At 40.9% G+C, this 14,936-nt stretch overlaps 1 protein-coding gene across 1 annotated transcript in view; it reads right to left on the reverse strand.

The window, feature by feature from the left end:
- The window catches only part of AR (androgen receptor), a 189,748-nt gene that overhangs the window by 70,266 nt on the left and 104,546 nt on the right, over positions 1 to 14,936 (reverse strand). The window lies entirely within an intron of this gene.

Genomic DNA, 14,936 nt, shown 5'->3' on the forward strand with positions numbered 1-14,936 from the left:
TCCAAATCCTCAAAGGCATCCATCATTTCTAAAGATTTTCCTATCACAAAAGGTAGTGACAGCTGGCCTCTAGCACACATTAGTAGTTGTAATCGTGTGTGATGGCTGGTTTGAACTTACTTGCATGTATTGAGTCTGCCCTGAGTTGCATGTATTGAGTCTGCCCCGAGTTTTCTTGCCCTGCTGCTTTTCCGATGTCCAAAATCCTCATGGTTTTCTAATGTTTAAAGATGTTAATTTGGGCCTGGATATCTCCTCAGGCCATCACCCCTACAATTATATCTAAAGGCAGATACTGGCTGCTCAGAACTCATTCATCTCTCTCAAGTATAAAGTGATTTCACTGCTTCTGTTGTACTCACAAATCTAACATAGTTCCAAGCCCTGTTAAAGTGAAACATATTTATCTCTCTCCACAACCCTTCCTCTGTTTCCCTCTTCCCCTTCAGTTCTTTCACCCTACCAAATGCTCAATGCCTTCATTTGACCCTTGGCTCCTCAGAGCTTGCCACTCTTGATGCCTTATCTAAGCCTTCCTGTTCCATAATAAAAGATAACAGAATCTGTTCTGAATCCCCTACGCCTTTCAAAATATATGAGACTGGTGTTTTATGCTTCCAGAGTCCTGTCAATGATATACTGATAACCTAATTCCCAATAGTATTTCCTGATAATAGCTAAATGTGTCCCAGAGAGTAAAGTCTTCCAAAACAGATCATGGGGGTATCAGACATGGTAATAGATCATGCATGGCAAGATACTTTTAAGCAGAGGGGCCTTTCATAATTTTTTAACACATAACACATGATTTTTGATGTTTTTATAGCCACCTGCCTCCCTCCGACTCCTACAATGAGTCTACCACTCCTAAAGATCTGCCTATCACATGCTCCCACTTCCCAAACCCTGCTTTTCTTTTTTTTTAATTTTAATTTATTTATGATAGTCACACAGAGAGAGAGAGAGAGAGAGAGAGAGAGAGAGAGGCAGAGACACAGGCAGAGGGAGAAGCAGGCTCCATGCACCAGGAGCCCGACGTGGGATTCAATCCCGGGTCTCCAGGATCGCGCCCTGGGCCAAAGGCAGGCGCCAAACTGCTGCGCCACCCAGGGATCCCCCAAACCCTGCTTTTCACCCAGTATTTCCACTGGTAGAAAGAGGTGCCAAAGGAATTTTATTTTTTAAAGATTTTATTTATTTATTCATGAGAAAGGCAGAGGGAGAAGCATACTCCATGCAGGGTGCCCTATGTGAGACTCGATCCCGGAACTCTGGGATCACACCCTGAGCCAAAGGCAGACGCTCAACTGCTGAGTCACCCAGGTGTCCCCCAAGGGAATTTTAAAAAGAAAAAATGTAATGCGTGTGAATTACAACCTAAGTATATGTAAACAATGTAAATATCTAACAGTAGATGCATAAGGAAAAAAACCTTTTATTCTAGAAATTATGCATACATGAGGACAAGGCCTAAAAGAATGGGATACATTTTAGTCCATTGTTGTGTAAAGGTGGTGGGCATTTAAAAAAGCCATGAGTAGAAAGTATAAATCTCCAGATAGGTGATATAATTTCACATGTTTAAGATTGAAGTCTAAAGCCTATGAGGCACAAGACAACCCAAAAGAGGTTTCCAGTGCATCTATAATAAAATCATGGTTTCATCAACGTGAACCTTCTATCAAGGAAATCAGTCTAGCAGAGGGAAAAATATCGATAAGTACATCACTGAAAGGTAAAGAAAAAAGTGGTAAGAACCACAAGAGACTCATGAAGTGCCGTGGGAGTACAGACAAGGGTTTGGTGTCTTTTGATGGGGTGGAGGCTTCATGGAGGGGGAGGCATTTGAGTGAGGCTTTAAAGGAATGTAGGATTTAAGGATATGGAGATGCAGAGAAAAAGCACTTGTGGCAGAGGGAGTAGCCTGAGTAAAAGTGAGGAAGAAGAAAGTGTGGGTATGCAATGGAATAACAGAATAGTTTAACTACATACATTGTGAGTGCAGCCTCCTGCAGTATTTTGTTATCCTTGGAAGCAGAACAAATACTGATCATCCATTTTAGGAATAGAATGAAAAAATGGAACACAAATGACCAACCTGGAATAAAATTAGATTAACATTCTTTGGGAGGGGGTTTGATTTAAATCAATTGGTTTCTCTTTAATTCTTTTTTTTTAAAGATTTTATTTATTCATGAGAGACATAGGGGGAGGGAGGGAGGGAGAGAGAGAGAGAGAGAGAGAGAGAGAGGCAGAGATACAGGCAGAGGGAGAAGCAGGCCCCATGCAGGATGCCTGATGTGGGACTTGATCCCGGGTCTCCAGGATCACGCCCTGGGCTGAAGGCGGTGCTAAACCGCTGAGCCACCCGGGCTGCCCTCTTCAATTCTTTTTTTAAAGAATAAATAATTCTTTAAAAGAATTTTAAATTCTTTAAAATTAAATATTTTTAAATTAATTAAATTAAATTCTATTAAATATTCTTTAATTTTTTTAAAGAATAAATAATTCTTTAATATTCACGAGGGATGCCTGGGTGGCTCAGTGGTTGAGTGCCTGCCTTTGGCTCAGGTCTTGATCCCAGGGTCCTAGGATCACATATCGGGCTCCCAGCAGGGAGCCTGCTTCTCCCTCTGCCTGTCTCTGCCTCTTTCTCTCTGTGTCTCTCATTAATAAATAAATAAAATCTTTTTTTAAAAAGAATTATTTATGAAAGAAAGAGAGAGAGAGAGAATCTGAGTGAGGGTGAGGGGCAGAGAGAGAGAAAGAGAAACCCATGCAAGCCTCATGTCCACTGATCCCATGACCCCAAGATCATGACCTGAGCCCAAACCCTCTCCATAATTCTTAATAACTTGGTTTCTTTTGGCCTTTGATTTAAAACAACCATTGCTGTATAATCTATCCCATTTTTTACTTATTCTCTCTTATGACATTTATCAGAGCAGTATTGAATTTTTGTTTCTACATTGCTATCCCCTACTAAACTTCGAGATATTTGAAAGGAGGACTGTGTCTCATTCACCACTGAGTTTCCAGTACCAAGTAGAAGGCCTAGAATATGCTTGCTGTATGCTTATCTGCTGCTCCTGTTGGACTGAGATGTTTTACTCATCTCTCTATCCATACTTCTTAGCACAAGGCCTGACACATAATAGAGGCTGAATGTATGTGGAACTGAGATGAATTAGTTCCCTTCCTACTCTCTTAGTCCTCTCTACGTCAGTTTCCTCATTTGCAAGTATCTACTACCACACAGAGGGGTTGTAAAGATTAGGTAAGCACTTAGGGTAATGCCTAACACAGAGAAAATGTTCAGTAAATATTAACTGCTATGATTATCATCACCATTATTGTTTGTTGCTGTTGATAAGGCTTCCAGACCCACTGATGGGGGATAAGGCCCCTCTTGTTTAGAGTTGTCTTAAAACTTAGCTGACCTTGGAGGGCATGTCCACCAGATTAGGAACTCCCTGACAGCAAGGCCAACTCACACTCATCTCTGGGCCCACACAGAGCCTGATACAATACATGTTTTTTGAAAAAATGAATGAGTATAAGCTGCTCACCTCCAGCCCTTCTTCTCTAGCCACTCAATCATGAGAATACAAACGCCTAAAATCTAGTTCCATCTAACTAGGAGACAGGACCCAGGGAACTCTGTGCTGCCCACCATTGCTCTAGCCAATTCCTTTTGGGTCCTTGATATTTAGGAATGTACACATCTGAAAAACTATTATATTCTGAATTTTGTCTGAAATATGCCATCTGTGTGAAAATAATTACTACCAAATTATCAATGTAAATAGCAACAGGTGAATTAGTTAGTTCATACTAGCATTTCTACAGTGAAATCATGGGACCCCTAGAAACATTCTATAATTTGATATGGGGCTGATTTTTCACTCATGTGCTAGGAGGCATTGTCCACAGTGTTTGGTTCATTTTATTTTTGAAAGTCTGGCACTATGCAAGGAAACTTCTAATTGTCTTACCTCATGTAATTCCTTTTTTTATTTACTTATTTATTTATTTGAAAGAGAGTGAGAAAGAGGAAGAGGGAGAGAAACCCAAGCAGACTCCACACTGAGCACAGAATCAGACGGGGGGCTTGATCTCATAATCCTGAGATCATGACCTGTGCCAAAATCGAGTTGGATGCTCAACCAACTGAGCAACTCAGGTGCCCCCCAACCTCATGTAATTCTTATAATTACTCTGAGGATGGTCATTTTACCATCATTATCCTCATTTTATAGGTGAGAAGACTAAAGCTCAGGGAGGTGATGTCATTTTCGCAAGGTCACGCAGTTAACAAATGTTGAACTTAAATCAAGTAGTTTACCTGTATATCATCAGGGCTTCTAGGTAAAGAGCATTTTAGTATCTTTGTAGGGCTCTTAGGTAGATGAGAAGTCGTTCCACATATCCAAACCCCTTTCTTTTGCTTTCTGCATCTATTTCTGCTCCCATGTAATCATAATCTGAACCGAAATTTGCTGGCTAGTCCTCATCAAGTTGTAAAATGAACAAAGAAAAATATTTTCTAAGTAATGTGGGCTACAGAGGTGTTTCTGGGGAGTCATGGAGGCTACACAAGTGGGGTGGCAGAAGAGGCCTTTGTAGGACAGTGGGAAGTAGGAAGACTTTAGTCATAATCAACCCAAATAAAGGACCAACCCTGTCTGTATTTGGAAGATGAGCAGAGCTAAGGAACCTCAAGGAATGGATATGTACCTACTGATGGGCACTGGGGGCCCTTGGTAGGATACTAACCATCCCCCAAAAACATAGGCTTTCTGATAAGATCTGAAGGTGATTCAGGTAGGAGTTAAAGATAGGCAGTATGCTACACATTGGTTTTGGTTGGATCATTTTTAAAAGGATCAGCACTGAAGAGTGAGCGGAGGTGGAGGGATGTACAGCCAATCTATGGGAAGCAGACAGTGAATTTCAGCATATCACCAGTGTTTCATTTTAAACACAGTAGAGTCAGAGGTCATACTAAAGCATTATCCTGTTTTTGAAAGAAATGCTCCTTACCTCAAACAAAGACAACAACAGCAACAATAACACCACAACTAAACCACATTCCTCCAAGAGGTCCAAAGCACCAATAATATAGAAGGCAGTACTCTACATAAAAGACATTCTGGCTTGGTATCAAAAAATATCCATCTAGCTTCAGGAAAAGAAGCCTTAAAATTTATTTACACAGGTGCTGGCTCAGGTTTCTATTGAATCTGGCCTCAACATACTTTAAAACATGCCTCTGGCAGGACAAGGGAAACCAATGGCTGAAGAGCATGAAGGATAATTTATGACCTTTGTTAGCTTTTCTCCTGGACTGTGGCTGTGGACTTGCTTACCAGGGAGGTCAGACAATTCTTGGGGCTGAAGACACACAGAAAGCTCTGACACCTTCAAGTCCAAAGCCTGGAAACCAGGAAAGGCAATGACACATATGCTTGCTGAGCTGTCTGGGGAATGTTACACACAGTGCCCTGGAAGGCAAAGAAGGAAAAGGAAGAGACTGACCTTTGCTATATTCTTATACAAATACTACTGGCCCTGCTGATCAGTAACATTAACTAAGTAACACTGAAGAGGGGTGTGTGTGTGTGTGTGTGTGTGTGTGTGTGAGAGAGAGAGAGAGAGAGAGAGAGAGAGAAAATTACATTAACCAGGGGACTGTCACATATACCATTTCACATCTTTCCTTTCTGTCTATGCAGGGGACACCCTAAGTCTATGTGTGCCAATGACTAAGACTTCACTCCAGGAGAAGGAATCAAAAAACTTACTGGGCATCAGGAGCAGTGTCACACATCATTTATTTCTTACAACAGCCATGTGAGCTATTACTGTCCCCACAGAAACACAGAGAAGTTAGGTGACTTGGGATTGAACTCAGGTCTACCTATTTCCCATGGCCAATGCATAATAAAGTGAACCACTGGCAAATGGAGACACATCTGAAATATCCATAAAACTTCAGAGATTCATTGTTAAATATTTAGATTGTTATAGACTTACTGCTAAATTCTGCAAAACCATATAGCCCAGCTACTTTATTATTCAGATGGAGGTTTTGTGGTGCAAAGGTGGAATGAGACATGCTTATGGCCACATGTTAAGTCAATGGCAGAACCAGAGCCCTCTTTGGTGCTCTTGCATTACATTTTGTTCCACTATCTGGACAGCAGCCTACTTCCAAAAAGCCCAGAGATTAGAGTAGGACAGGACTGCAAAGCTCAGCATGGGGTAGGGCAGGCACAAAGACAAGCACTGCATGTGATAAGGGGAACTCAACCATCTCTGCACTGCATAATGTTTCCCAAACAAGCCTCTTGCATTCATGAATCCCTTGTCTTTGGTTGGTCTGTCCCCTCTTCCTGAAGTTCCCTTCCTACCTTTTTGTACCTAGCAAATTATCATACATCCCTCAAGACCCAAAGCAACCCTTAACTTTTCTCCGGAGCCTTCTCAAACTTCCCAGGTAAAACAACTCATCTTATTCTATATATGTTCAGGGGACTGTGTACTTTTTTCTAGTACAGCACTAATCTCTTTGTTATATTGAGAACTCTGTGTCATATTCACTCCACAGCCACTAAATAGTTGTATGACTTTGAGCAAGTCACTTTAACTCTTCTGTGCCTTGGTTCCCGTTGCAAATTGGGGATAATATACCCTATGTCATAGGGTTACTGTGAGGATGGAATGAAAAAAGTCTATCAAGCAGTATTGGGCCTACTGAATGCCCAATTAATCGTTTTTGTTATTATCTCTTATCCCAGTGCCTGGTAGAGATCTGGTGTCCACATTAAGTAAGCACCTATTGTTGAATAAATAGACACCACATGAGGAAAGTGCCAGTCATCAGCCATTTTGGATATCCACACAGTCAGGCTACTACTTTGTGAGTCCATAAATTCCTTATCAAAGACTAGACTAGACTAGTGTTCTGTAAACTTTTCTGTGTTATAGAACCTCTGACTATCACGTGAAAGCTATGAAACTCTCCCTAAAAAATCCATACATGTTTATACACATGAAACCTTGCAGAATCTTCATATCATTAAAAGTCTCATAGAGCCCTTCAACTATAGATTAGCATTAGTATCCATTCCCCTGCTAAAGAGAAAAACTACACTTACGGAAGATGCACTCACACATGGTGGAAGCAGAGGGGATTCAGATAGGTTGAGCACGTTTTAGGAGCCAAAGGCTGCTCTAAATGTTTATTATGCTGTCTCACATAATTCTTGGGGGTTTCAAGGTAACAATCTCTGTGGTTCTGGTTGCTAATTGGCAGTGAGGCCAGAGGCTCCTCAGACAAGAAGTAAGAAATTTTTAGCAAGCCCTAATTTCTACCAGTTATATGTTCTGTGAACATGGAAAAGCCATTTCCTTTCTCTGAGCCTCAGTTTCCTTATCCATAAAATGGCTTGGTCAGATTTTTAGATTTATAGGTTTTAAAAGATCCAAGTTTTGAAAGATTAGCATTTTAAGAGCCTGAGACTCCAACCACTGCAAATCTTTTGTCTTTTCATTAAACAACTCCTGGCTGAATTAGCTGTCCACAAAGTGAAAGGCTGTAGGAATGCATTTATGTAACTTATGGAACTGTAAGAAGCCCAGCATCCAGGGCCCACAAGCAGATACTACAATGAAATCAAGGTCTGTCCACAATATGATGCATCTCAGGAGAGAAAGGAAGATCAAAATTTTAAAAGACAACAAGACGTTGTAACTTTTTACCTCCATCCTAAAATACAATATTTTCTGTTATTGACATCAAAGAGGAGAAAAATACATTTCTCTAGCTCCTAGCCCCATGGAAATCATTCTGTGATAAACTTTGAGAAGGCTCAAAGCCAAGGGTCAAGGAACCAAGGTTGTACCATTTGTATGCATTTGCTATGTCTCTGAGCTCTTACATTAGCTTGGTAATGAGCAAAATTTGCTTGAGAAAAAGTGTTAAATTATGCTTCTGTTCTGTGACTATATGAAGAGAGCGAATTAAAAGCCAGCAAGGCTGGCTGTATCAGAATCAGAATTTTCCCTATGGAGAGTAGGAAGTGGTGGAAAGACTATGGCTCACATGTCCCTGGCCCTACCTAATGAAGAAATTGCTGATGAACCACCAGCTCTTTTTTTTTTTAAAGATTTTATTTATTCATGAGAGACACAGAGAGAGAGGCAGAGACACAGGCAGAGGGAGAAGCAAGCTCCATGCAGGTAGCCTGACATGGGACTCAATCCCAGGTCTCCAAGATCACACCCTGGGCTAAAGGCAGCGCTAAACCACTGAGCCACCTGGGCTGCCCGAACCACCAGCTCTTAAGTATTTGGGGCTTTCTTAGGAAGACAAACTTCCTGTCAAATGAGTGCTACTCAGTGGCTTCTTGGTTTATCCCATAGTACCTGTGTCTTTCTTAACTTCTGTCATTTCTGACTCTATTGTTCCTCTTCACTATTTTTCTTGTTTGCCTAAGCATAACTCTTTTTTTCTACTTTGGTTAGTATATTTATATATTTGAGAGGCAGCTGTGCTATACCAGAGTGACTATTACTTTCAAATCAGAACACCCGGGTTCAAATTCCAGCTATTCCATTTACAATCTGTTGATTAACTGGCAAAACCCTTGATCTACTTATGTGGAAAACCACAAGGATGACTTTGCCTTCTGTCCCAGATGATTGTGAAATTCAAATGAGCAGTGGATATAGTGGCCCTGCATTCACTGAAGATATTTAAAGATGTCCAGGATTGGGGCACTTGGGTGGCTCAGTCGGTTAAGCATCAGACTCTTCATTTCGGTTCAGGTCATGATCTCAGGGTGATGAGATGGAGCACCATGGCAGGCTCTGGGCCAGATGAGGAGACTGCTTAAGATTCCCCCCCTCTCTCTGGCCCTCCCCCCACTTACACACATGCTCTCTCTCTCTAAAAAAAAAAGTGTCCAGGATTATGATCGCCAAGCTCCTTGAGGCAAGCTCTTTATCTTGAGAATGTGAGCCCAATACCCCACATGTAGTAATAAGCAACCAGTAAATATTTATTGGCTGAATGGATGTGCAGATTACTACCAGGCCTGTTCTTGTGAGGTATTCAGTAGAGGACAGTGCCTAGTCTAGCCAGGAGCTAAGGAGATTCCATTGGGGGGTGCCCCAGGAATTGCAACAAAGACTGGAAGCAAAGCGACTGAGAAATCTAATCCTTATTCCCTTTATAAAGACTCATTCACCTCTAAATCTCAGGTTTTTCTTTTGTATAAGAGGAAGTTTCCTATTCTGTACACTCTTTTGGCAGGTACAAAGCTCACCTGCCTCTATGGAATACTGAGAGCAGTTGCTTAGCCATGAAAAGGAGTATGAACACCTGAATAATTGGTTCCAGAAGTATGCACACATAGTTACTATAACTGAAGAGACTATTTTTTGAAATAATGGCTCATCTCAGAGTCCGATCATTCTGAAGGATAGTGTGTTTCTTGCTATGGGACTAGAGCCCACAGAAGTAAGAAATCACTCCTGCCTTTGGAGAAAAGATGGTTCTGACATTTACCCTTACAATAGAAGCCAGCTGCAAAGATCTATGAAACAGAGTCGCACAATTACCAATAGATTCTTTGAAGGACTGAAAAAAAGTTCTGGCTGCAGTATATGGCTTTAAAAATTTAAATTTGGGTACTAGTAACACAAGGTGGAAGCAGGCAACAGACTCAGAAGATCTTGCAAGTGACATGGCAACTTCTTTTTAATCATTGCTTCATAAAATGTACATGCTAAAACTAAGCAGGCAGAGAGCACTATACAGCAGCAATGGCAAATTCTTGACATGGTTCCCAAATTGGGCACTAACAAGAGACTTTAGTGGGTATCAAATACAATGGGTTACAGAGCTAAATTATTTATTCTGAAGGCCTGTGGTCTAGTCTCCTTATGGGGATAACCAGAATTAAGCCAGCAAATGTGTAAAGAAACAGAATTATGGGCAGATTCATAACTCAGCTGGCCACCTGGGACCTGCTTTCTATGAATAGAGTTTTTCCATATCACTTAGTACCAGATATTCCCCAAAGTCCTTTCTCTTTACCATCTGGGTTATACATGGCATCAAGCAAAACTCATTCACATATATTTCATAGTTATCCACATGCTTACAGTGCAAAAGTCTACAAAACATATAAAATGTTTTCAATTTTTCTGGATATTGCAAAGGGGAATGAACTATTAGATCATTAGAAAAAATGTGCCCTCTTCTAGCATTCTTCTATTAATTTACTTTTTCCTGTTTACTAAAAAGGCACCAGACCAGGCATTCTGGACAAGCAAGACATGCAAACTTTGGCCACTGAAGAAGAATGTTTAAAATTAAATAATCTAAAGAGTTACTAAAATACCAGGAGACTGGAAAAGGTGAAATTTACTATGCCGATTTGCAAGCACAGGAGTGATCATCTAAAGGGGGAGTCCACAAGCTAAATCCAGTGTGCCATTTGTTTCTGTGTGGCTTAAGAGCTGAGATGATTTTTTTTTTAATTTTTTGAGATGATTTTTAAATTTTAAATGGCTAAAAAGAGAGAAAAGAAAAATACACTGAATGGCATGTGAAAATTAAATGAAATACAAATTTCAGTGTCAAAGTTTTACTGTAATACAGCCACACCCATTAGCTTATGTTATGTATAGTCTAGGGCTGCTTTCAGGCTACAAAAGCAGAGTTGAGTAGTCAAGTCAGAGACCATATGGCCCACAAAACCTAAAATATTTACTACCTGGTCCTTTATAGGAAAATTTGGCTGACCCCCTGATCTAAAGTTTGACATTTAGAAAAACCAGAGACAGATAAAAAGATAAGAGGAACTTTCGGAAAAGCTATTTAGGATCAGTGCAATCAGGATCAGTCAATTCCTTGGCCAAAGATACCTATCAAGGCTCTGTTGAAGCTGCAAGCAGAACCTCCTAACATTGTTAACTTGCCCTTGGGAAATGTTACTCAAAAAGCCAGGGAGTGAAGAGGACACTGAAAAGCACGAAAAACTCTCTGCAAGACTCCAAACAAGAAGTAATATTCAATTCCACATGAGTCGAGGTGGGAAAGAGTGGATTTAAAGGACAGAAAGAGTTCAATTTGGGTTCACTTAGATTTCTTCCCTCACAAAAACCTGGGGTGAGAGAGGGAATCAAAGCCATACTTATTTAAAATTTGCCAGGAATACTAAATTGGGACATATTGTAAACATCAGTGACGATGCTGTAATTCTTTGAGTCCAGAATGTAAACTACAGTTTCAATTTTATGATGTGTACCAAACAGCACTCCATGTGTACAAAACAAATGGATGTACAATCTCCAATGTTTTACTAGAAAATGTCTGAAAAATAGTAAATTCTTGAGCACACAGTGCACATGATGAACTAATTAACCCTCTTTGAAACATGATGTGATAGAGATGGAGATTTACGTCCTGATTTTCCAGATGAGAAAATGGAAAAGAAAGGAAGTTATCCAACTATGGTCACAATGCTGGGGGAAGGGAGAATCTCAGAGTCCTGAATTTTTAACCTAGCCCATCCACCATGCATTTTCTCAGCTAGCTCTATCCTTATCTGAAAATTGATTTTTAAAATACGATCTAGGATTCACCAATCATTAGGAAGGCAAAACCAAAAGTGCATATAGGTATGTATAAATGCATGTTTGTTTGCTGACAACATAATAGTTTTGACAGTGATGATATTTGTAATTTGTAGAACCATCATAAAAAGTCAAAGCCAGAAAAGCATATTAAAAATACATAGGGGTGCCTGGGTGGCTCAGTCTATTAAGTGTCGGAGTCTTGGTTTTGGCTCAGGTCATGATCTCGGGGTCATGAGATCAAGCCCAGCATTAGGCTCTGCACTGGGTATGGAACCTGCTTGGGATTCTCTCTCTCTCCCTCTCTCTCTCTCTCTGAAAAAACTCTAGTTTAAGTCCCTTATTTTACAGACAGAGAAAATTGAAATCCAAAGAGGAGAATTGATTATTCAAAGCCAGACAACTAAAACCCCTTGGAGCCCCTGCTCCTGTGTATGGGCATCACCTTCCTTTGACTTCCTGGTCTTTTAGATAGCATTCAATATGCCTTCCCCATTACTTCCCTGCTCATTCCAACACCCCGCCAGCTAGCTGATTCTCCTTGTGCCTGTTTCTTGCCCATAGATCATCCCCCAACTGCATGTGCCCACATGCACACTCGCACGTACATGCACTCATACACACACAAAGTTTTTATCAACCAGATTTTAGTGATTTTATCCCTATGGCCTACCACGATTACTCTTTTAATCTCACAATATATAGATACTTCCCTAACTAGCCTAATTCTCACCCCAAACTCCCAGAATTACTGACAATGAGAAAATATGAAGATCCTTCCTCTTCTTCCTCCTCAATAGCAAAACCTGGCTAGATTACAATTGACTCTGTGCTGAGCCTTGCACCAATGACAGCATTAAAGTCTCATGCTTTATGAACTACCAAAGCTAGAAATGGATTTCTGTCTGACATGCCAGGCTTTTAAGTTTTGTACCTGTGCCCAGTCCAGAGATTTCTGAAACCATGAATAAAGTGGTAATCAACACTCTGAATACTCAGTCTGACTTAACTGACAATGACAAACAAATGAGGAAAAGAAAGATTTGTGCTCCCACTCTCTCCAAAACAGGTGGAATTTCAAGTTTCAACAAGGCAGATTCAGAAACACTTTCATGAAGGCCATTCGGGCAATAAGGACACATTGTAAAAATGAGGGAAAAAAATCCAAATCAATAAATGTTCTCTGTGGGTAATAAGACAGCCCCCTGCCTTCAAATAGAGATAATGACAGCAGTAAACTCCAGCCAACAAGCTTTATAGATGGGAGAAGAAAGAAAATGCCTTTTTTTTGGCTTTGTTTTTTGTGTGTGTGTGTGTGTGTGTGTGTGTGTGTGTGTGTGTGTTTTAACCACTTTCTTCTATCCCTCAAAGGACTCAGGACTGGAATGTGGGGTTCATATCCTAAAGGAGCCAAGGGGCTCCACAGCTTTCTAAGAAATCCATTTGTGATTTTCCATACTTCAACAGTCAAGAGTATTTGGTTCCATGAGCTGATGGAGGCTCATTTTCTCAATATTACCAAGTTTCCCTAACTTATGTGATTCTAGGGTCTAGAGCATTTTGAGACCTTCCTGGATTTCCAAGTGTTCTGTAAGTTGAGTGATTAGCCATCTCTGCTTCCTTGTTCTCAAACAGCCCAAGATCCACATCATAGCACAGCTCTTTCCAGGTAGCCCCTGCCAGTTGCCACTGTGCCTTTCTCCCTCTTTCAGCCCTAACTTCTGCAGAAAGCTCCTATGTGGAGTATGTTATGACAGCAAATTTTCCCTTTTACAATATGTCTTATCACTTTCCCTGTTTTCTAAAAATAGCAATATTGTGACCCAGATTTAGAAAACCCAGAGGTAGCATCATATAAAATCTAATCTATTGAATTTGCTTGTTCAGTTGCTTACTTAAACTCTTTCCTCATCTGATCACACCATCTCTACATGAGTGCTTGGTTTATTCTATGCTCTACAGACAAAGCCTACAGGATAATGGGGTAGGGGAGGAAGCAAATTCTCACTGAGGAAACTGGGGGTGATCTGATGTCTTTGGGCTGTTCCCCACTTTCGTTTCTGACAGCCATCCTTCTGTAAGTATCTTAAGAAAGGCAAGAACTGCTCTCTGTGTCTCTTCCTAAACTGCCTAGGTCTAGGTACTGGGGCTCTGGACCTTCTACTAGCCCAGCACAGGCAGTAGCAATAGTCTACTTGGGGGTATGGACGGAACATGCAGCATATTTTCAGTAATACTGAAAGCTAGCTATCTATTGCTTTGGGGACTGGAAGAAAACAAGGTAACAGTTTTCTGTTTTATAAGTATTCCTGCCACCTGCCTAAAATTATAAAAATGCAATCATCATTTCAATTGACGGTCAATTGGAAAACCAGTAAAGGACACCTGCTTTGCATCTTTTCTCTAGATGCCAAGAATTCTCTGGTGCTTCTGCTGTCCTCTGGTGGGTGCCATCACATTTCTAGTGAAAGGGGTGGCTTATATACCTGCCACTTTTAAGACTGTCCTCAGGGGTTTTAGTCTTTACCTAAGGCAAGACTGTTTTGGTTCCAACTTGGACCTCAACACTTCTAGGCCAGTGAGAGCAAAGGAAAAGTCTGGCAGGAAGTACTTCCTTTGTGGAAAATGGAGATAGGAGTAGATACTGGTGTTCAGCAACTGGGTCCACCTCCAGAGCAGAGCATTTTGGTCTAGAGGCTGCTTATCAGTGTCCCTTTGAGAAAAGAAGCCATTAGTACAGGATGAGGAATGAAGTGGATGAGTAGGAGGTTTGAGCCCAGGTCAATTGGGAAGAAAGGAGTCACTAGCATCTATAGGAGGTCTGGAAATGGGAGTTCTTGCTGTAGGATGTGGGCTGAGTACCTCTGAGACTTGATCAGACATGAACTGTTCTAAGCTCAATAAGACTAAGAAGCCAGGGTGTAGCCCACTTAGCCAAATGTAAGATGCAATTTAGCGTGAGTGCTATACCAATGGACTGGCCCTGAGGGCAAGTCTATGGAGAAAATAAAAGTGTTTTATCACTCTGTATCCCTATTTACCTAGAGGCCATTAATATAAAAGGCGCCCCATGAAGGCAGCAGCAGGAGGGAGTAGGAGCAGGGAACTGATGGTCTGCTGAACAGCAAAGAACACTACTTTTCTGGGGCTGAGGCCAAGGAGACTTTGTGAAGAGCAGTCCCATATACACTATAGTGAATGGGTGGGGAACACAGTTGGGGTTTCTCCATTCATAACTTCTCTAATAAAGACAATTTTTCCCTCACTACACAGCAGAGTGGAACACA

Source organism: Canis lupus, chromosome X (assembly GCF_048164855.1).
Source record: "Canis lupus baileyi chromosome X, mCanLup2.hap1, whole genome shotgun sequence".
In the NCBI taxonomy this organism is placed as follows: domain Eukaryota; kingdom Metazoa; phylum Chordata; class Mammalia; order Carnivora; family Canidae; genus Canis; species Canis lupus.